The sequence below is a fragment of the Ursus americanus genome, chromosome 11, assembly GCF_024610735.1.
Source record: "Ursus americanus isolate L20-20 chromosome 11, mUrsAme1.1.p, whole genome shotgun sequence".
NCBI classification, from domain to species: Eukaryota; Metazoa; Chordata; class Mammalia; order Carnivora; family Ursidae; genus Ursus; species Ursus americanus.
The window spans coordinates 36,874,590-36,896,370 of record NC_142137.1 but is presented as its reverse complement, the minus strand read 5'-3'; the positions used below and the strand labels follow the sequence as shown (position 1 = coordinate 36,896,370).

Below are 21,781 nucleotides of genomic sequence, written 5' to 3'. Positions count from 1 at the left end.
ACCCTCTAGGTACATCCATGTTGTCATAAATGACAAGACTTCATTCTTTTTTTATGGCCGAGTAATATCCTATTGTACATATATACCACATCTTTATTCATTCATATGTTGATGGACACTTGGCTTGCTTCTTTATCTTGACTACTGTAAATAAAGGAATAAACATAAGAATGCATATATCTTTTCAAATTAGTGTTTTCATTTTCTTTGGGTAAATACCCAGTAGTGGAATTACTGGATCATATGGTATTTCTATTTTTTATTTTTTGAGGACACTCCATACTGTTTTCCAGAGTGGCTGCGCCAGTTTACATTCTCATCAACAGTGCACAAGTGTTCCCTTTTCTCTGCATCCTCTCCAACATTTGTTATTTCTTGTCTTTTTGATACTAGCCATTCTGACAGGTGTGAGGTGATATCTTATTTGTAGTTTTGATTTGCATTTCCCTAATGATGAGTGATGTTGAATACCTTTCCATGTGTCTGTTTTTCATCTGTATGTCTTTGGAAAAATGTCTGTTCAGGTCCTCTGCCCATCTTTAATCAGATTATTTAGGTTTTTTTGGTGTTGAGGTGTGTAAGTTCTTTATATATTTTGGATATTGACTCCTTATATTTGTGTCTTGCAAATATCTTCTCCCATTCAGTAGGTTGACTTTTTGTTTTGTTGATGGCTTCCTTTGCTGTGAAAACCCTTTTTATTTAGGTGTATTTCCAATTTGTTTTTGTTTCTCTTGCCTGAGGAGACATATCTAGGAAAATGTTGTTAAGGTCGATGTCCAAGAGTTTACTGCCTGTGTTTTCTTTTAGGAGTTTTATGGTTTCAGATCTGACACCTCATGGTCTTAATGATCTCTCTAACCTAAACCTCAGATTCCTTCAGTGCCTGAATTTGAATATTTTAATAGAAATCTCAAATTAAAATGTCCACTACTGAACCAGATCTTATTCTCATCTGTTTCACCCACAAATATCCCCATGTGAGTTAATGATTCTACCCTTCCTCTTTTTGTCACGTCCATGTCATTTGTTATTGTTAAATCCGGTTGGCTCTACTCTCAGAATGGACCTAAAACTGCGCCACTTTTCACCATCTTTATTGCTCTCACTATATTCTGAGCCCTTATTATCATGCCTTTCCTAATTACTGGTCTCCTGGCTTCCATCCTTGAACCATGTAGACTGTATTCAACGTAGTAGTTAGAAGTAAACCAGATCTTGTCATTCTTTGCTCAGAATCTTCCAGTGCCTGCCCATCTCACTCAGAGTAAAATTCAAAATTCTTAAAATTTCCCACAGGGTTTGACTAGTTGCTCCCCCTCCCCAATACTCAGTAGCCCTTGTTCTTTATTTCTTTTTCTTCAGAAGTTAGTCCTTTGAATCTACTATAATTTACTGATGTGTTTCCTGTCTCAAACAGAATACAAGATCCATGTAGGTATGGCTTTTGTATGTTTTGTTCACTGCTAATGGCATTAAAAAAAAAATTGATGGACTTGTCCCTATTGGTCTTAATGACATAGTTCTCTAGGATTCTTGAGGAGAGAACACAGTATTTTAAACAGAGTTTCTAATGCAGAGTGGCACTGTGAAAAAATATTTTCAAAAAATACTGTTGGTTAGATAAAGGATGATGAAAAAAGGTTGAATATTTTTAAACTAGAGAACTGGAGCAGAGGGGTTTATTGATAAAGCTGGAAATACTGGCAATAGTTGTAACTTTGAGTTAGAAGATGACAAGTTCTTTATTTTGGAAAAATTGTCTTTTTGGGTATTTAAAACAAAATGTCTTGTAAGCAATTTGATTTTAGAGATGCAGTTTGGGGTTAGATTGAAAAACTTCTCTCTTTTGGTTATTCTCAGTTATAAAAAATTCTCAAGTTTAATGGTAACGTTTAAAGAATTTTAAATTTATGCATCTTATAAAAACATTTGGACACTAGTGACTTTAGGAAAAATGAGTCTGTCCCAATTCCTTCAAAACTAAGTTTTTAAACATTTTCAGTTTAGCTTTTCCGTTGTCTGTTCTGAAATATTTTCTATCACAGGACAAAGTGATAAAAATCTGATAGATTTTTAGTGGGAGTAATACTTATTCTTAATTGTAAAAAAGGAAAAGTTAGAGAAACAAAGAAATTTCTTTTGAGGGAGATTTTAAGTTGGGAATTTAAAATGTAAAGGCTTTATTGTTCTTCTGTTGATCTTTTTTATTTCAAAATATGGTCTTTGATTTTGTGCCAAAAATATTTCTATTTTGGCTTTACTAAGAAGCTGCCTGTTAGATGATGATATTGTCCATACTCTGGCTAGTGATCCTTCTCGACATTGTCCTGGTGAATTTTATACAAATTTAATTTTACAAAGGTTTATTTTGTTTCTTACCACCTCCCATGGGAGCTTGGGGTTGGCAGCCCTCTATTAGTGATTATAATATTTAGCTTGAGTTGAATCAGCACACAGGCTTGATGTATTCTATTTAAAAATCCATTTGTGAGGCATTAGGAGAAAGTTTATGAGAGTATCGTAATACTGTTTAATGGAAGGTAGGAGTTCCTTTAGCTGTGTGAATAAATAGAATTTGATTAGATTTCAAAAAGTGATTCAAGATACACCGTTTTCTTATGTATTTGAGAAGACAACCAATATTTTAGTATTAAAAAAACTCAGGTGTTTACTTTTAAAAACAAGTTAGAGATATATTCTTACGAGTTAAACCTACATAAGGCAGAAATTTATCCTGAAATGGGTCAAAGTTCTTCATACATTTTTTTTCTTGGCTTGCCTCCATGCTTTGTCTTCTAAGTATCAGTGGCTCAAGACTCAGTCCAGTGGTCCCTTCTCTTTCTCTCGCTTTTTTTTTAATAATAATATTTTTTATTATATTATGTTAGTCACCATACAGTACATCCCTGGTTTTTGATGTTAAGTTCCATGATTCATTAGTTGCGTACACCCAGTGCACCATGCAATACGTGCCCTCCTTACTACCCATCACCAGCCTATCCTATTCCCCCACCCCCCTCCCCTCTGAAGCCCTCAGTTTGTTTCTCAGAGTCCATAGTCTCTCATGCTTCATTCCCCCTTCTGATTACCCCCCTTTCTTTATCGCTTTCTTCTCCTATCAATCTTCCTAGTTCTTATGTTCCATAGATGAGCGAAACCATATGATAATTGTCTTTCTCTGCTTGACTTATTTCACTTAACATTATCTCCTCCAGTGCCGTTCATGTTGCAGCAAATGTTGAGAACTCGTTCTTGATAGTTGAGTAATATTCCATTGTATATATGGACCACATTTTCTTAATCCAGTCAACTGTTGAAGGCATCTCGGATCCTTCCAGGATTTAGCTATTGTGGACAATGCTGCTATGAACATTGGGGTGCATATGGCCCTTCTCTTCACTACATCTGTATCTTTGGAGTAAATACCCAGTAGTGCAATTGCTGGATCATAGGGTAGCTCAATTTTTAACTTTTTAAGGGACCGCCACACTGTTTTCCAGAATGGCTGTACCAACTTGCATTCCCACCAACAATGTAGGAGGGATCCCCTTTCTCCACATCCTCTCCAACCATTGTTGTTTCTTGCCTTGTCAATTTTTGCCATTCTAACTGGAGTAAGGTGGTATCTCGGTGTGGTTTTGATTTGAATTTCCCTGATGGCTAATGATTTTGAACATTTTCTCATGTGTCTGTTAGCCATTTGTATGTCTTCATTGGAAAAGTGTCTGTTCATATCTTCTGCCCATTTTATGACTTGTTTATTTGTTTCTTGCGTATTGAGTTTGAGAAGTTCTTTGTAGATCTTGGATACCAGTCTTTTATCTGTAGTGTCATTTGCAAATATCTTCTCCCATTCTGTGGGCTGCCTCTTAGTTTTTTTGACTGTTTCCTTGGCTGTGCAGAAGCTTTTTATCTTGATGCAGTCCCACAAGTTCATTTTTTCTTTTGTTTCTCCTGCCTTTGGAGATGTGTCATGAAAAAAGTTGCTGTGGCCGATGTCATAAAGATTGCTGCCTATGTTCTCCTCTAGGATTTTGATGGATTCCTGTCTCACATCGAGGTCTTTCATCCATTTGGAGTTTATCTTTGTGTATGGTGTGAGAGAGTGGTCAAGTTTCATTCATTTGCATGTAGCTGTCCAATTTTCCCAGCACCATTTATTGAAGAGACTGTCTTTTTTCCACTGGATGTTTTTTTCCTGCTTTATCAAAGATTAGTTGCCCAAAGAGCCGAGGGTCCATTTCTGGGCTCTCTATTCTGTTCCATTGGTCTATGTGTCTGTTTTTGTGCCAGTACCATGCTGTCTTTGTGATCACAGCTTTGTAGTACAGCTTGAAATACGGCTTGATGTTCCCAGCTTTGTTTTTCCTTTTCAACAATTCCTTGGCGATTCAGGACCTTTTCTGGTTCCACACAAATTTAAGGGCTGTTTGTTCCAGTTCTTTGAAAAATGTCATTGGTATTTTGATCGGGATAGCATTGAAAGTGTAGATTGCTCTGGGTAGCATGGACATTTTAACTATGTTAATTCTTCCGATCCATGAGCATGGAATATTTTTCCATCTTTTTGTGTCTTCTTCAATGTCTTTCAAGAGTGATTTATAGTTTTTAGAATATAGGATCTTTTACGTCTCTGGTTAGGTTAATTCCGAGATAACATATGATTTTTTGGTGCTATTGTAAATGGAATGGATTCCCTAATTTCTCTTTCTTCAGTCTCATTGTTCGTGTATAGAAATGCAATTGATTTCTGAGCATTGATTTTGTATCCCGCCACATTACTGAATTGCTCTATAACTTCTAGTAGTTTGGGAGTGGATTCTTTTGGGTTTTCCATATAGAGTATCATGTCATCTGTGAAGAGAGACAGTTTGACTTCTTCTTTGCCAATTTGGATACCTTTTATCCCTTTTTGTTGTCTGATTGCTGTTGCAAAACTTTTAGTACTATGTTGAATAATAGTGGCGAGAGTGGGCATCCTTGTCGTGTTCCTGATCTTAAGGGAAAGGCTTCCAGCTTTTCCCCATTGAGAATGATATTTGCTGTAGGCTTTTCATAGATGGTTTTTATAAGATTGAGGAATATACCCTCTATCCTTACACTCTGAAGTGTTTTAATCAGGAAAGGATGCTGTATTTTGTGAAATGCTTTTTCTGCATCTATTGAGAGGTTCATATGATTCTTGATTCTTTTCTTGTTGATATAATCTATCACGCTGATAGATTTGCAGATGTTGAACCACCCTTGCATCCCAGGGATGAATCCCACTTAGTCATGATGGATAATCCTTTTAATGTACTGTTGGATCTTATTAGCTAGGATCTTGTTGAGAATTTCGGCATCCATATTCATCAGGGATATCAGTCTGTAATTCTCTTTTTTGAGGGGGTCTTTGCCTGGTTTGGGGATCAAGGTAATATTGGCCTCATAGAATGAGTTTGGTGGTTTTCCTTCTGTTTCTATTTTTTGAAACAGCTTTAGGAGAATAGGTATTATTTCTTCTTTGAATGTTTGGTAGAATTCCCCAGGGAATCCATCAGGCCCTGGAGTTTTGTTTTTTGGAAGGTTTTTAATCACTGCTTCATTCTCTTCATAATTAATTGGTCTGTTTAAAAAATCAATTTCTTCCTGTTTCAGTCTTGGTAGTTTATAGGTTTCCAGGAAGGCCTCCATCTCTTCCAGGTTGCTTAATTTATTGGCATAAAGCTATTGATAAAAGTTTCTAATGATCCTTCCTATTTCATTGGTGCTGGTTGTGACTTCTCCATTTTCATTCATAATTTTATTAATTTGGGTCCTTTCTCTATTCTTTTGGATAAGTCTTGCCAGTGACTTCTCTATTTTATTTATTCTTTCCAAGAACAAGCTTCTAGTTCTGTTGATCTGCTCTACTGTGCTCCTTGTTTCTAATTCATTGATCTCTGCTCTAATCTTGATCAACTGCTTTCTTGAGCGTGGATTAGGCCTGTTCTTCTGTTGCTGTTCCAGCTTCTTGAGGTGAGAATATAAAAACGACATTTTAGATTTTTCTGTTCTTTTGAGTGAGTCTTGGATGGCTATGTATTTTCCCCTTAGGACTGCTTTTGCAGTGTCCCATAGGTTTTGGACCATTGTGTTTTCATTCTTGTTGGTCTCCATAAATTGTTTAAATTGATTTTTGTGTTCCTGGTTTATTGAATCATTCTTGAGCAGGATGGTTCTTAGTCTCCAAGTGTTTGAGTTTCTTCCAAATTTTTCCTTGTGATTAAGTTCCAATTTCAAAGCATTGTGGTCTGAGAATATGCAGGGAATAATTTCAGTCTTTTGGTATCAGTTGAGACCTGTTTTGTGACCCAGAACATGATCTATTCTGGAGAATGTTCCATGTGCATTCGAATAGAATGAGTATTATTTTGTTCTGGTGTGTAGTGTTCTATATATATCTATGAGGTCCATCTGGTCTAGTATGGCATTCAAAGCTCTTGTTTCTTTGTTGATTTTCTGCTTAGGTGATCTATCTATTGCTGATAGTGGAATGTTGAGGTCCCCTACTATTAACGTATTTTTATCTATATGTCTCTTTATTCTGGTTAAGAGTTGGCTTGGGTATCTTGATGCTCCCCTGTTGGGGGCATATATATTTATAATTGTCATATCCATTTGTTGGATACAACCTATAAGAATAATATAGTGTCCTTCTGTATCTCTAACTACAGTGTTTAGTTTAAAATCCAATCTGTCTGATATGAGAATTGCTACTCCAGCTTTCTTTTGAGGTCCATTGGCATGAAAGATGGTTTTCCATCCCTTCACTTTCTGTCTGGATGTATCTTTAGGTTCAGAATGAGTCTCTTGTAGACAGCAAATAGATGGGTCATGTCTTTTTATCCAATCTTCAACCCTGTGGGGTTTTATGGGAGCATTTAGGCCATTTACATTGAGAGTGATTATTGAGAGATATGATTTTAATGATGTCATGTTGCCTGTAAAGTCTTTGTTTGTATAGATTGTGACTTTCCGTTCTGTATCACTCTTGGGGCCTTTTTACTTTTATAGAACCCCCCTTAATCTCTCCTGTAGGGCTGGTTTCGTGGTTACGAAATTGGTCAATGACTGGCGATTCTGGAAGGTCTTTATTTCTCCATCCATTCTGAATGACAGCCTTGCTGAATAAAGGATCCTTGGCTGCATGTTTTTCTCTGAAAGAGCTTTAAAAATGCCCCCCCAACCGTTTCTCCCATTCCAGGTCTGTGTAGACAGGTCTGATGTAACCCTGATACTTTTGCCTTGGTACGTGAGAAATTTCTTTGCCCTGGCCGCTTTCAATACTGTATCCTTCGATCTAATATTTGCGAATTGCACTATGACGTAACGTGGCGTAGGTTTGTCGTGGTTGAGCTTGGGAGGGGTCCTCTCTGCCTCTTGGACATGAATGCTTGTTTCCTTTGCTAGATTAGGGAAGTTTTCAGCTACAATTTGCTCAAATATCTCTTCTAGACCTCTGTTTTTCTCCAATCCCTCGGGGATGCCGATGATTCTGACATTGGAACGTTTCATTGAGTCAGTAATCTCCCGTAACCTATATTCTTGAGATTAGATTTTTTTGAGCCAAGTTTCTGTTTTAGCTTTCTCTTCTACCATCCCATCCTCCAATTCACCGATTCGTTCTTCTGCCTCATTCACCCTGGCTGTCAGAGCATCTAGTTTTGACTGCATTTGATTCATAGCATTTTTAATTTCTGCCAGATTCGCTCTCATTTCTGCCCTTAGAGATTCTATATTCTCGTTAATATTTTCGATAATATTTTTTTCGAGTCTGCACATCATCTTGACCATTGTTACTCTGAACTCCATTTCTGATAATTTGGTTATATCCATATCCATCAGTTCTGTGGCAGAGGCCACAGACTCATTGTCTTTTCTTTGCTGGGGGGGATTTCTCCTTCTTGTCATTCTGATGAGGAGAGGTTGCGGGGTTCTCCAGAGCCCAAATTATTGACCAGGACCCCTGCAGTGTGCACTTAATTTATAGGGACCTTAGGGATGTGGGCTTCTTGATTTTTCAGCCTACCTTCTCGGGGAGCGGCCTGCCGTGATTATACTCAGGCAACCCTGTTTGGGTAGAGTCTCCCTCTTCCCTGCGAGGGGGGATGGGGATGGGCACATTGTGAGCCGGTATTTCCAGGCTTTTGTTCTCTGGCAGCTTTCCCTGGCGGTTTGCTGTGCCTGTTCTGAGAGTCAGAGCAGCAGAGGCCGAATCCTAGCCTCTGTCTCAGAACAGAGGGATCGCGGACCGTTTTCCACTGATGTTCTGGCCACTTTAACTCTGTTTCTATTGGTGCTGCTAAAGCCTGCAGCATCCCAGCATGTGCGCCCCACAGCCGGCATCCCAGTGCTCACTTCCAGGGCAGGCGCGTCTCTGTCCTTTGTGTTTCTAAAACCGCCAGCCGCCAGCCGCCCCCGAGCACTCTGCCACTCTGTTTCAGTGTGGTTCGTGCACTCGGGAGCCCCAGCCCTCAGACGAGTCGTGCCCGTTCCCAGGCTCACGGTCTCAGTCTTCTCTCTCGTGGTGCCCTGCGGGTCTGCGAGTTAGCCCGCTCCCCAGTGCAGGTGACTACTGCTTCCCGGCACCCGAACGTAGAGGCTCCATCCCCCTTCCATTTATCTTCCGATATCTGTGCACAGATTCACGGCTTCCTGCATTGTACCTCAATACTCAGTGCTGGAGATGTTCATTTGTATAGGTCCAGGTGTATCTTCCTATGTCTCAGGCTGATTCCGTGGTTGTTCAGGATGGTCTGGTACTTATCCAGCTCGACTCAGGGGACCAGCTGAAAAAGGAGACCCCTACTCCTCCACCATCTTAACTCCCATCTTAACTCTCTTCTCTTATCTAGTTACACATATTGCTTTCTTCTCTTATCCAGTCTCAAGACATTAAATAATATCAATGTACTGATGACACCAACATTTTTATCTCCCATCCAGAACTCTCTTCTGAACCCAGAAACATATGTCCAGTGACCTATATGCAATTGCTCCTTGAACTATCTCATGGGCCTATTAAACTTAATATATCCAGAACTTAGTTCCTAGTATTCAACACTTCTCACCCCCAGGTCAGCTCCTCCTATAGTCTTCTAACTCATTATATCCAGATACCCCAGTTTTCCCTTTCTCAGAATAATTATTCATAGCATCCTCCTTAAGTTTCAAAATACCCTCTTTAAGTTTCAGAAGTCATGATATATTACATGTTCACATTAGTTAATGATAATGGTTCCATTAAGCTCCCAAGGAATATCTATTCTGCCTTTCTTTCTCCTGTATTTCACCTGTAGTTTATCAGCAAATCCTGTGGGCCTCACTGTAAAAAATATACAGATTAAACCCACTCCTCACATACCCATTATTACCACACTGATTCAAGACAGTTATCTGGGTGATTGTTATAGGTTCCTAACTGGCCTTGCCAGCATCTGGAGTTCCCTATTAAAATGTGTGTCAGATGATGTTACTACTCTGCTCTAGAATCTCAGCTAAGTGACTAAGTTCTCATTACCATTTACCAGACTTCCTGGTGTCAACATTTTACATCCTGCTTGGACTTAGAAGATGTAATCCCCTGTCTCAATTAAATTCCATATTGCTATTACCTCTTTTCTGTTTAGAACAACCACAACCTCTATCTTGCCCTCTTGCCTAAACTAAAACCTATTTCTTGATTCTTGGTCACCAAGGCTATCAGATTGGACTTTGGTTTCTTACGTTGCATCTGTATCTATGTCTACCCTCTTCCTTTGCTCTTGTTTGCCCGGGCCATGTTAAGTAGGTCTTGAGCAGCCCTAATAGTTCCCAGTATGTTCCATCTTGCTTTAAGTAACTGGGCCAGATCCATTTGGTTGCTTAATTAATAACATCAACACATTCAAGTAAAGGAAAAAGCCAAGTTCATTGGAAGGGTGGACTAGTTTGATTACCAATAGTAGGAATGTTCATGATATTTTGCTCAAATGTATCTATTGCCAAATTACTTGTCCTTTGAAGAACATATTTAGACTTACATTTAGAATTCACACTATAATTTTATTATTTTCAAACACCAAGATTCCCTCTTAGGTAAATATTTCTTGAGATGGTTGAATTTCCACAAAGACTTGAAAGAAATTTAAGAAGTTCACTTGAGAAGAAATATACAAATATTTCATCAGAATAGTCCAAGAGAAATATAATCCTTTAAACATGATAATAGGTAGTTTATTAACACCTGAAATTTTCATTCAAGCCCCTTACCCAGTAAAACTTTTATGATGGCTTTTGCAAGAGTTGATGTCACATGCCTTTCTTCTTAGCCATGTCCGATTCATGTCTAATATTCGAAATGAAACAAGAAGTAGAAAAATTTTGATATGCCTTTGTTTCTAAACAATTACTAGAAAGCAAGTGCCTCCGTCACTGACATTTTTGTTTTGTATCTTGCTAAATATCTTCAGATTAATTGCACATTAAAACCTATCTTGATAGATTATTTTCACATAATGTTTCTAAATATGAATTAGTTAGGCCAGTGATGGGTATTAAGGAGGGCACATATTGCATGGTGCACTGGGTGTTATACGCAAATAATGAATCATGGAACACTGCATCAAACTTGGGGATGTACTGTATGGTGACTAATATAACAAAATAAAAATTATAAAAAAATAAGTAATATAAAAATAAAATGTCTTTGGAATTCAGAAAAATAAATAAATATGAATTAGTGGATAGGTCTGACTAAACTTAGATTTCATCAAAATCACAGTGCCAAAACTCTTTTTACTCTCCTTTGGGAAGTAGTGAAGTTCATATTTTGTGCTGTCCTATGAATTAACATGCACAGAAATACAAAATTACACTAACTGACTTCAAATTTAACGGAAATAATCACTCTCTTAACCCTTTGTTAAAGTGAGCAATTTGTAAAGGTTTAAAAGTATACCTAGAAAATCTTATAACACAGTGACAGGTCATAATCATCATTCCTGCATTAATTCATACTGAAATTTAAACTCCTTATGCTTCTGTTTAAGCATAGAATCTGCCCTTAGAAATGTATTGAGTCACTACTCAGGATCTTTTGTTTTCAACCCAAGTATTTTAGTGCAATTCAACCTTTCTTTTTTGCATTTATTTTTCAGTTTAACTTCTATTTTTGGTTTACCTTTGGGTCAGATATTTCCCACATCATTTGCTGTCACAAACATTTCTTTGTGGACCAGATTAAATATAATATAATAATATACATAATTATATTATAATTATAATATGTATATATTATATTTAATATAGTGAATATGTATGTCACCATTATATGATCCCTTTTAAACTATGAAATCAAGTCATTTGGGTTTTTGTTATTACCCTATTAGATTTTAGTTTTTATTTATTTGCATAAAAACCCCTAAAGTCTTTCCCACACAAGTTTTGTGGACCCTGAAGAGTCTACATATTGCTCCTAAAAATGTTATGTTTGTGCTTTAATGTTTGAATATTTTGAATTTTCATATATATATTAGGCACATTCTGGATCATAGGATCTTCTGGATCTGATTATAGCCAGGCATTGCCACAGATTTCAGCACTTATTTTATTGCTAAATGAGAACTAAAAGCATGAGAACCTAATCCATAGTTTCATGTTTGTATACAATAAAGTAATGTTATAGAGACATTTTCAGCCAATGTTTAAGGTCCATGAAAAATCACATAGTCACTGTAGTGCACAATTTTAAGTGTTTTGAGAAGGACAATGTCTTCAAAGTTCTTAGTCAATATTTGAAAATATTCAGTTGAATAAATAAATGAAGTATTGAATAAATACAGGAATGAATGACACTTTTTACAATATTTTATTTATTTATTTGACAGAGAGAGAGAGAGAGAGAGAGAGAGAGAGGGAGACCAGGAGAGGGAGAAGCAGGCAGGGAGCCTAATGGAGGGCTTGATTCCCGAACCCTTGGGATCATGACCTGAGCCGCAGGCAGATGCTTAACCGACTGAACCACCCAGGTGCCCTGAATGACACTTCTTTAAATGCTTTTAATAAATTAATGCAAAAAATAGTTTTAAATTGTTTCTGGTCCTATTGTTTATTGTTATTTTCAAGGATTAATTTATACTTTATCTTATTTGTTTCTCTCTGTGGTTTATTAATTTTACTTCAATCTCCAAATACTTTAAATTTAACTGTTTGTTTTGAGATAATTATATATTCATATGCAGTTGAAAGAAGTTGTACAAAGAGATCCCGTGGGGTGTGCCTGGGTGGCTCAGTCAATTAAGCTTCTCTCTCTCTTTTTTTTTTAAAGATTTTATTTATTTGACAGAGAGAGACACAGCAAGAGAGGGAACACAAGCAGGGGGAGTGGGAGAGGAAGAAGCAGGCTTCCCGCTGAGCAGGGAGCCCAATGCCGGTCTCCGTCCCAGTACCCTGGGATCATGACCTGAGCCGAAGGCAGATGCTTAACGACTGAGCCACCCAGCTGCCCCAAACTTCTGATTCTTGATTTTGGCTCAGGTCATAATCTCAGGGTCCCTACTCAGTGGAGAGTCTGCTTGTCTCCCTCTCCTTCTGCCCTTCCCCCTGCTCTCTCTTTCTCCCTCTCTTAAATAAATCAATAAATCTTTTAAAAAAGAGAGATCCCACATACTCTTTACTGAGTTTTCCAATGGTCACATACTACAAAACCATAGTACCGTATTGTAACTAAGATATTGACATTAATACAGTCAAGATAAAAAACATGGCACCAAAAGGATTCTTTATTTTGTCCTTTTATACCCACACTCACTTCTCTTTTTGTTCCTTAATCCCTGTACCTACTAATCCCTCTCCAAATCTACAATTTTGTCATCTCATCAATGTCACTTTTTTAGAATGGTTTTTCCCATTAAGTTCTCTGAATATTCATCCAGGTTCTTGTGTATATCAAAAGTTATTTTTTTGCAAATCAAAACTGCAATGAGATAAAAGTTGTTGAGTATGTGGAGAAAAAGGAACCCTCATGCACTGTTGGTAGGAATGCAAACTGGTGCAGCCACTGTGGAAAACAGTATGAAGGTTCCTCAAAGAATTAAAAATAAAACTACCATATGATCCAGTAATTCCACTACTAGGCATTTACCCAAAGACTATGAAAGCAATAATTCAAAAAATATATGCACCCCTATGGTTATTGCAGTGTTATTTACAATAGCTAAATTATGGATGCAGCCCAAGTGTCCATCAATAGATGAATGGATAAAGAAGATGTGGTATATGTGTACAATGGAATGTTACTCAGCCATAAAAAAAAGAATGAAATCTTGTCATTTGCAACAACATGGATGGATCTAGAGAGTATAATGCTACATGAAATAAATTAGACAGAAAAAGATAAATACCTATGATTTCACTCATATGTGGGATTTAAGAAACAAAACAAACACACACACACACACACACACACACAAAATAGGTAAAACAAAAAACAGACTCTTAACTGTAGAGAACAAACTGATTGTTACCAGAGCAGATGGGTGAAATAGATGAAGGGGATTAAAGAGTACACTTATCTTGATGAGCATTGAGTAATGTATGGAATTGTTGAGTCAGTATATTGTACACCTGAAAATAATATAACACCATATGTTAACTATTCTGGAATTTTTTAAAAAGTTCTTTTTATAGCTGAATAGTATTCCATGTTTCATGTACCATAGCTTCTTTAACCATTAATCTGGTGAAGGATATTTGAACAGTGTCTAGTTGTTGGTTATTACATATTAAGTTTCTAGGAGCATTCATGTGCAGGTTTTTGTGTGAATCTGTTTTCATTTTTCTAAGATCAATAACCAGGAGTACAATTGCTAGGTTGATTAGAAGTTGCATATTTAGTTCGTAAAAACTTTTTATTTGAGAGAGAGGGAACAAGCAAGCACTGAGCTGGGAGGAGAGGGAGAAGCAGGCTCCCCGCTGAGCGGGGAGCCCGATGCGGGACTTGATCCTAGGACCTCAGGATCATGATGGAAGGCAGACGCTTAACCGACTGAGCCACCCAGCAGCCCCTTAGTTCGTAAAAACTTTTTAAAAAACCTGTCAAACTACTTTACAGGGTAGTCATATTGTTTTACATTTCCAACATCAATGTACAGTAATTCAGTTTCTACCCATATTTGTCAGCATTTGGTGTTACCACTATTTTTTAAATTTTAGCTATTTTGCTAAGTGTATAGTGATATCTCTTTGTGGTTTTAATTTTCATTTCCCTAATGGGTAATGATACTGAACATCTTTTAATGTATTTATTCACTAAATATCTTTTTTGGTGATATGGCTGTTTAATTTTTTTGTCCAGTTTCTATTTGGATTGTTTATGTTTTATCTGCTGGATTTTGAAGGCTCTTTACATATTACAATACTAGTCCTGTTAGATATGTGGTTTGCAAATATTTTATCCCACTCTGTAGCTTAGCTTTTTAGAATCTTAATAGGGTATTTCACAGATCAAATGTCTTTGAATTTGATGAAGGCCAATTTATTAATTTTTGCTTTTTAGAATTGGTGTGACTCTTAGGTAAAGGTGTTTGATTTTGTTTCTGCTTGTCTGGCACCATTTATTGAACAAGTTATCCTTCCTTTATCGATGGGTGAAATGGATGAAGGTGATCAAAAGTTATAAACTTCTTTGATTTTATTTCATCATTTGTTTTAGTTTTAAGCATACACATCCTTTATTTTTGTAAGATTTACACTTAAGCATTTACATTTTTGAAAGATTATAAATGGTATTGCATTTAAAATTTTAGTGTCCGCATGTTTATTACTACTACATATATATAGTAGAAATATAATTGATTTTTGTGTGCTTATATCTCGAAATCTTGCTGAACTAATTTGTTAGTTCTAGAAGGTGTTTTGTGTGTTCTTGGAATTTTCTATGTAAATAATGATGTCATCAGCCTGTGCGGTCTCTTTTATTCCTTTCTTTCCAAGTTGTCTGATTTTTATTTCCTTTTCTTGGATTATTGAATGGCTAGAACTTCCAGCATGATGTAGAATAAAAGCCATGAGAGCAGACATCTTTTATTGAATTTAATTCTATTTCTCTTTTGAGTTTATTGAGTTCATTTCAAGCTTAAAATTGTTTTTAATCTATGAGTTCTGACCAGTGATCTTGATTACATTTGTGTGTTAACATGCATACAAGGCTGCCCACTTATAAAATGAACAACCATCACTTTGATTCCTATCTTTGAGTTCCTAAAGACAATGTTAAACATTATTAGAACAATATGACTTGAGAATCACCAATTGTAAATATCCTTGCTTTGGCATAGACAATGCTAAATCTTTTCTGTTGATACAGCTGTAATAAAATAGTCAAACAAGAAAATTCCAATGGAACTGCAAGCAATTGTTTGTACCTCAGCTACTTTACAAGGTGAGGCAGGAGAAGGGAATAGGAAGAGATGTGATAGTACAGAGCAGAGACTAACCACAGAGCAAATGTCTCACTAGTAATGACAGGCAACTTTTTTAGGCTCCATGGAGTCTAGAAACTGTAATGTAAAACAGACTTAGGCCCAGAGATTATTCACCTTTGGCTTTATCAGTAACTAGTGTATGACCTTGGCATATATCTTTGCCTCCTGAAGTCTTTCTTAATGTCTTTAATTTTAATTTAAGAATAAAAATATCTACCTTAAGCAGTTAAGAATTAGATCAGATAAAGTATAATATTTATATAGTATAACCATCTGGCACGTAGTAGGTATTCACTAATGGTTTTATTTTCCTTCTTCTCCATTTTTCTGCTTACCCAAAGTGTTCCACAAAACCTACTCTGCTACTAAGGAACAGAGAAGGTAGCAATTTATAGTAAGTACATAGAATCATGTGAAATGAAGACAGTAATACTGCATAATGCTTCTATAATTACAATCATTTGTTCAGTAGAAAGTACAAACACAAACAGCTATTGATGTGGGTATGTTTGTTTGAGACATTGTATTATATTTTAAAATATATATACTGAATGTCTGCAGAAGCTGGTGTTTCTTAACAGAGTGTGGAAACTATCTACATGGAGGGTGAGGAACCATGGAACAAGAGAAGGACCAACTGGTAACCAAATGAGCAAAAACAGGAGACAATTGGAACCACAGCAGGGCATATTTCCTAGTGACTTCTACCTAAGGTTTACTCTAATGAAGAAAAATTGGTAATTTTCTCCAGAACTGCATAAAATTATGCTTAATTAAATCTGTAGGTGACTATTCTTTGTGAAGATGTAGTCTTATTGTTCCTGGATCTTGATAAATGGCAGTTACTGATAAAGGAGAAATGTTTATTTTATTTTATTTTTATTTTGAAAGCTTTATTAGTTGCTCTGTCTCTGAAGAGGACCTGTACCTTGTTGGGTATGCCACTGATTATACAATTGTTTAAGAGTTGGGTTTATTAAAAACTATGCCATACAGGAAAAACTCAGAATTATTGCTAATGTCAAAAAAGATTATAGCTGAAGTTTACCCTTGAGTAGTATGAGTAGTAACAGTCTGTCATAAAAAAGTATTCATATTTGATGGCTGAAGTTACTGCTCCAAAAACAAGGCCGGAAGAGTACATTTTTCTGGGTGGTTTAATAACTGATTTTTGATGCTTACCTCTTTCAAATTTAATAAAATATCTTTGAACATTCCTGTTAAAGAACTACATGGCATATCAAGATGCTCCACCTGGCTGTTGCCCTTTTAGTTGGCAGGAGCTGATGAGCTGTGTAATTAGATAAGCATTCCCACCAATACCAGTGGTGCAGTGTTGTTTTTCATCTTTTCCATTATTGTACACTTACCTGTGAAGCATACACTCATTGGTATTCTAAGCACTTTTGATTGACTTACAGTGTCAGTAAAATTTGCAGATTATGCATTCCAAAAACTAAGAGGGAATTAATGTCTTAGGAAAAGTTTTTAGCATAGCTCCTCTTGCCAACATTTTTTTAAGTATTAGTATGTCTAAGTGTACAGAAGCAAGTAAACATGGGTAAATGTAGTCCAAATTAAATTGCTGAGAATATTATTTTCCATTTCATTTGCTCTGGGTTTTTGAGTAATAGTTCTTGATGTATACTTTGAAGTATGTCCTGATTTTTATTAGAGATGTCAAAATAATGTTCAAAATGCTGCATCACATGTTGTCATATATTCCTTTGGACATACTGTTTTCTTCCCCCCAGAAACATATGTACATTTAAACCAAATGTAAATCCATACAAACAATAAAAGAAGTATAAAATGAATGTTGAAGATGGAATATCAAAGCATTTCTTGGTATTTCCTAAATTTTACATTGTCTGCTAAGAAATAATCTTAAGATTTTTCACAATCTATTTTAGCTTTACTTACATAGTTTATGTACCTTATTATAAAGACTATTCAAACAACTGGGAAAGTATGTCTCCAAAATCTAGTTGACTGAGAGATTTGACAGCTATCTGAATTTCTTCCTACTGTGACTTAAATCACAATGTGGATATACCAATAGAGAAAATAAGTATTATTCAGAATGGTTATATATTATTGAAAGTAAAAAATCAATGTTTTAAAGTCCGGGTTTAAATAAGCTCCACAGCACTTTGTTTTACAAAATAATTACATTTAGGCTTCAGACCATTCTTTCATTTATGATTTATAAAAAGCAAATCTACTATTTTAGGGGTTAGGTGACTTTTTAATAAATATTTAGAATTTCCAAAAGGCATTTTAGCTGTTAGGAAAGGAATCAGATTTTAAACTAACAAAAGAATCTATTTATAATCAAGTCCTGAATAGTTTTTTGTTCAGGTCACATTCTGAGTAAATGCAGACAGAATTGCTTCATGGAAATTTAGTGTGAAGTATGGGTGTGTGTTGTCTTCAGAGACACATAACTTGACTTCTGAATAAAATGAATATCCACATGGGATTAGGACAAAGACATTCCTAGTGATGGAGTCAGTGAGCAGAGATTATTAGGGAACACGTGATTATGCCAAACCGTAATCAAAGGTGATTTTTCTCTTTGAGTATATAGCTGGATATTTACATGACTCCTAAGAAGTCTGGATGAGAAGAGAATTTTCTTGGTTTTATTATTTTGATTTTGATTCATTTGGATCATGTTGAGTGCATTTTTCATCAGATCTTGAGAAATCTTTTTGGGCTATCATATGGCTTTTGATTTTAGAATCTAAAGATTGAATTATTCATAATTTTCCTTTATAAAAGTCCAAAGAGAAGAGCCATTAATGCACTGATTAATTGAGAAGCCACAAAGTCTTCCACTTACAAAGAATTATTCAGGTTTATAATGAGACTAAGCTCATGTTTAAGTGTTCTGGTAATCCTCAGGGAATTTATAGAACTTCTCCAGTGATTCTTGTGGCGGAGGGGTATTTGGGTTAAAGAGGTGGAGACACAGTGGGCAGTCATGGTGTGGATCTTCTGCTTCAATCAGAACAATTCCCCCTTTATCTCTTACCTATTTATTTTTCATGTAGGCTTTCATTTAAGAAAAAGTTCAAATGAAATTTAAATACTACTAGCTGAACTCAAATTTGCATACTTTTTAAAGAGACATTATCTAGAATTTAGTTCAGTGCAGCTCATTAACATATCTATCAATTTAAGTGTCTTCTATGTGCCTAGTATTTTTCTGTGTATTTTATATTATTCAAAGAAATAGAACTATACAGTATCTTCTATGGTTTAATTTTTTTATTGAAATATAATTAACATATAACATGACATTAATTTCAGGTATACAACACAATTCAATATTTGTATATATTTTGAAATGCTTATCACAATAAGTCTAGTTGACATTTCTTACCATACTAGTTTTTTTTTTCTTGTGATGAGAACATTTAAGATCTCTCTTAGCAACTCTCAAATATATAATATAGTATTAGTAACTACGGTCACCATACTGTACATTTCATTCCCATGACATTTCTTTTATACCTGGAAGTTTGTACCTTTTGACTGCTTCATGCATCTGGCCCACCCCCTACCCTGTGCTTCTGACAACTACCAGTCTATTCTGTGTATCTATGAGTTTGGTAGTTTGTTTGTTTTCAGATTGTACATGCACTTTACATATAAGTGAAATCATACGGTATTTATCTTTCTTTGTCTGACTTATTTCACTTAGTATAACGCCTTCAAGGTCCATCCATGTTGTCGCAAATGGCAAGGTTTTCTTCTCTTTTATGGCTGAATAATATTCCATTGTATTTACATACCACATTTTCTTTATTCAGTCATGCATTGTTAGACACTTGCTTCTGTGTCTTAGCTATCTTTAAAAATGCTGTGTAGAAAATGAGAGTGGATATATCTTTTTGAGTTAGTGTTTTTGTCTTCCTTGGGGTAAATATCTAGAAGTGAAATTGCTGAATCATATGACAGTTCTATTTTAATTTTTTAAGGAATCTCCATAACTGTTTTCCATACTGGCTGCACCAGTTTTAGCCCTTACCTCTCATGGCAGGTGAGCACAACATTTTCCTTGTTTTGTTTATCCTTCCTTGGAACACTAGTTATTTCTTGTCTTCTTTTTCCCCTTGTCTTTTGATAATAGCCATTCTGACAGTGATATCTCATTGTGGTTTTGATTTGCATTCAGTGATGGTTAGTGATGCCAAGTACCTTTTCACGTACCTGCTTGCCATTTGTATATCTTCTTTGGAAAAATACCTATTCATATCCTCTGTCCATTTCTTAATGGAATTGTTTGCGTTTTTGTTTTTTAGTTTTTGATAAAACTAAAAACTCATACATTATGTGAGTTCTTTGAATATTTTGGGTATTAACCCCTTATTGTATATATGATTTGCAAATATTTTCTCCTATTCAGAATGTTGCCTTTTCATTTTGTTGATGTTTGCTGTGCAGAAGCCTTTTAGTTTGTTGTGGTCTCACTTGTTTATTTTTTGCTTTTGTTACCTTTGCCTTCAGAGTCAGATCCAAAAAAATCAGCATGAAGAATGATGTCAAGGAACTCACTGCCTGGTTTCTGTTAGGAGTTTTATGGTTTCAGGTCTTATGTTCAAGTCTTTAATCCATTTTGAGTTAGTTTTTGTGTATGGTGTAAGATCCACGTTCTTTCTTGTTTCATTCTTTTTTTTTTCATTTTTGTTTTGCATGTGGCTGTCCAGTTTTCCCAGCACCATTTATTGAAGAGACTGTCCTTACCCCCATCATATATTCTTGGCTGTTTTGTCATAAATTAATTGATAATATATGTATGGGTTTATTTCTGGGTTCTATTATGTTCCATTGATCTATATGTCTGTTTTTATGCCTATACTATAATGTTTTAATTACTATAGCTTTGTAATATAGTTTGAAATCAGGATGCGTGATGCCTCCAGCTTTGTTCTTTCTCAAGATTGCTTTGGCTATTTGAGGCCTTTTTAATTTTGCTTTTAAAGAAATGAAACAAGGAAAAAAGATAACCGTGGAGTTGTCCACTGAATTCTTCTCAAGTAGAGAAAAACCTTTGTTTAGAAATGAACTCAAATGGGCATCTATGTTAAATAATATAAAGCCCTTGTTGATTTGCTTGTCTTATTTGATGTGGGACAAATAAATAACTAAACTACCCTAAGAAATAAACAGGTATTTAGAGTTAGATGAGTAGTTAGATTGGAGGATAAAGGAAGTACTCAAGGGTATAATCCAGCAAAGGAAAATAATACAAATCTAAAAGAGAAAAAGATGAAAGAAATAAGAAACAGTGCTGAGCAAAGGGATTGGTAGAATGTGTCAAGTTAAAAGGAGTAATGGTGGTTTCTTCCTTTCTGCTGTAAGCTTGAGTGGCTGGTGTTGAGATGGGCAAGTTCATGAAACCCAGGAAGGCAGTGCTGGTCCTGGCCAGACACTACTCCAGATGCAAAGTGATCATTATGAAGAACATTGATGATGGCACTTCAAACCATCCCTACAGTCATGCTCTGGTGGCTGGAATTGACTGCTATCCCTGCAAAATGACAGCTGCCATGGACAAGAAGAAAATTGCCAAGAGGTCAAAGATCAAGTCTTTTGTGAAAATTTATAACTACAGTCACCTCATGCCCACAGGATACTCTATGGATATCCTTTTGGACAAAACTGTTGTCAACAAGGATGTCTTCAGAGACCCTGCTCTTAAACGCAAGGCCTAATGAGAGGCCACGGTGAAGTTCAAGGAGAGAGGTACAAGACCAGCCAGAACAGGTGGTTCTTCCAGAAGCTGCAGTTTTAGATCTGTTTGTTTCAGTCATCAAAAATACCAAAACAATAAAAGTAAAAAATAAAATAAATAAAATGAATATTGGTACCTAATAAAAAAGTTACTATATAAATTTAAAGAGAAAATTAATATATTTGAGTCACAGGGAGGGTGGTAGGGGACAAGTTTGGAGAAATAAGTTCTCTTTGTGGAAAAAACCAAAATCTTAGATTGGATTTAAAAATATTTAAAAAGGGGGTGCCTGGGTGGCTCAGTTGGTTAAGTGCCTGACTCTTAATTTCAGCTCAGGTCTTGATCTCATGGTTGTGAGTTCAAGCCCCATGTTGGGGGAACTTAAGAAAAGAAAAATATCCAATAAACTCACACTAAATAGACTAAATAATAAATAAAAAACAAAACTAAAGAGATATTGTATAGTACACTTAAGAAGCTTGATGTAATATACAGTATGTATATAAATATATACAATAAACAGTAAATACACTATTTTTTCAAAGACACA

The 21,781-nt window shown here is 35.8% G+C and overlaps 1 pseudogene; it reads left to right on the top strand.

Annotated features, from left to right (window-relative positions):
• The first annotated feature begins 20,871 nt into the window (after positions 1–20,871).
• Positions 20,872–21,211, top strand: LOC123792928 (large ribosomal subunit protein eL27 pseudogene; annotated as a pseudogene).
• Positions 21,212–21,781: the final 570 nt, after the last annotated feature.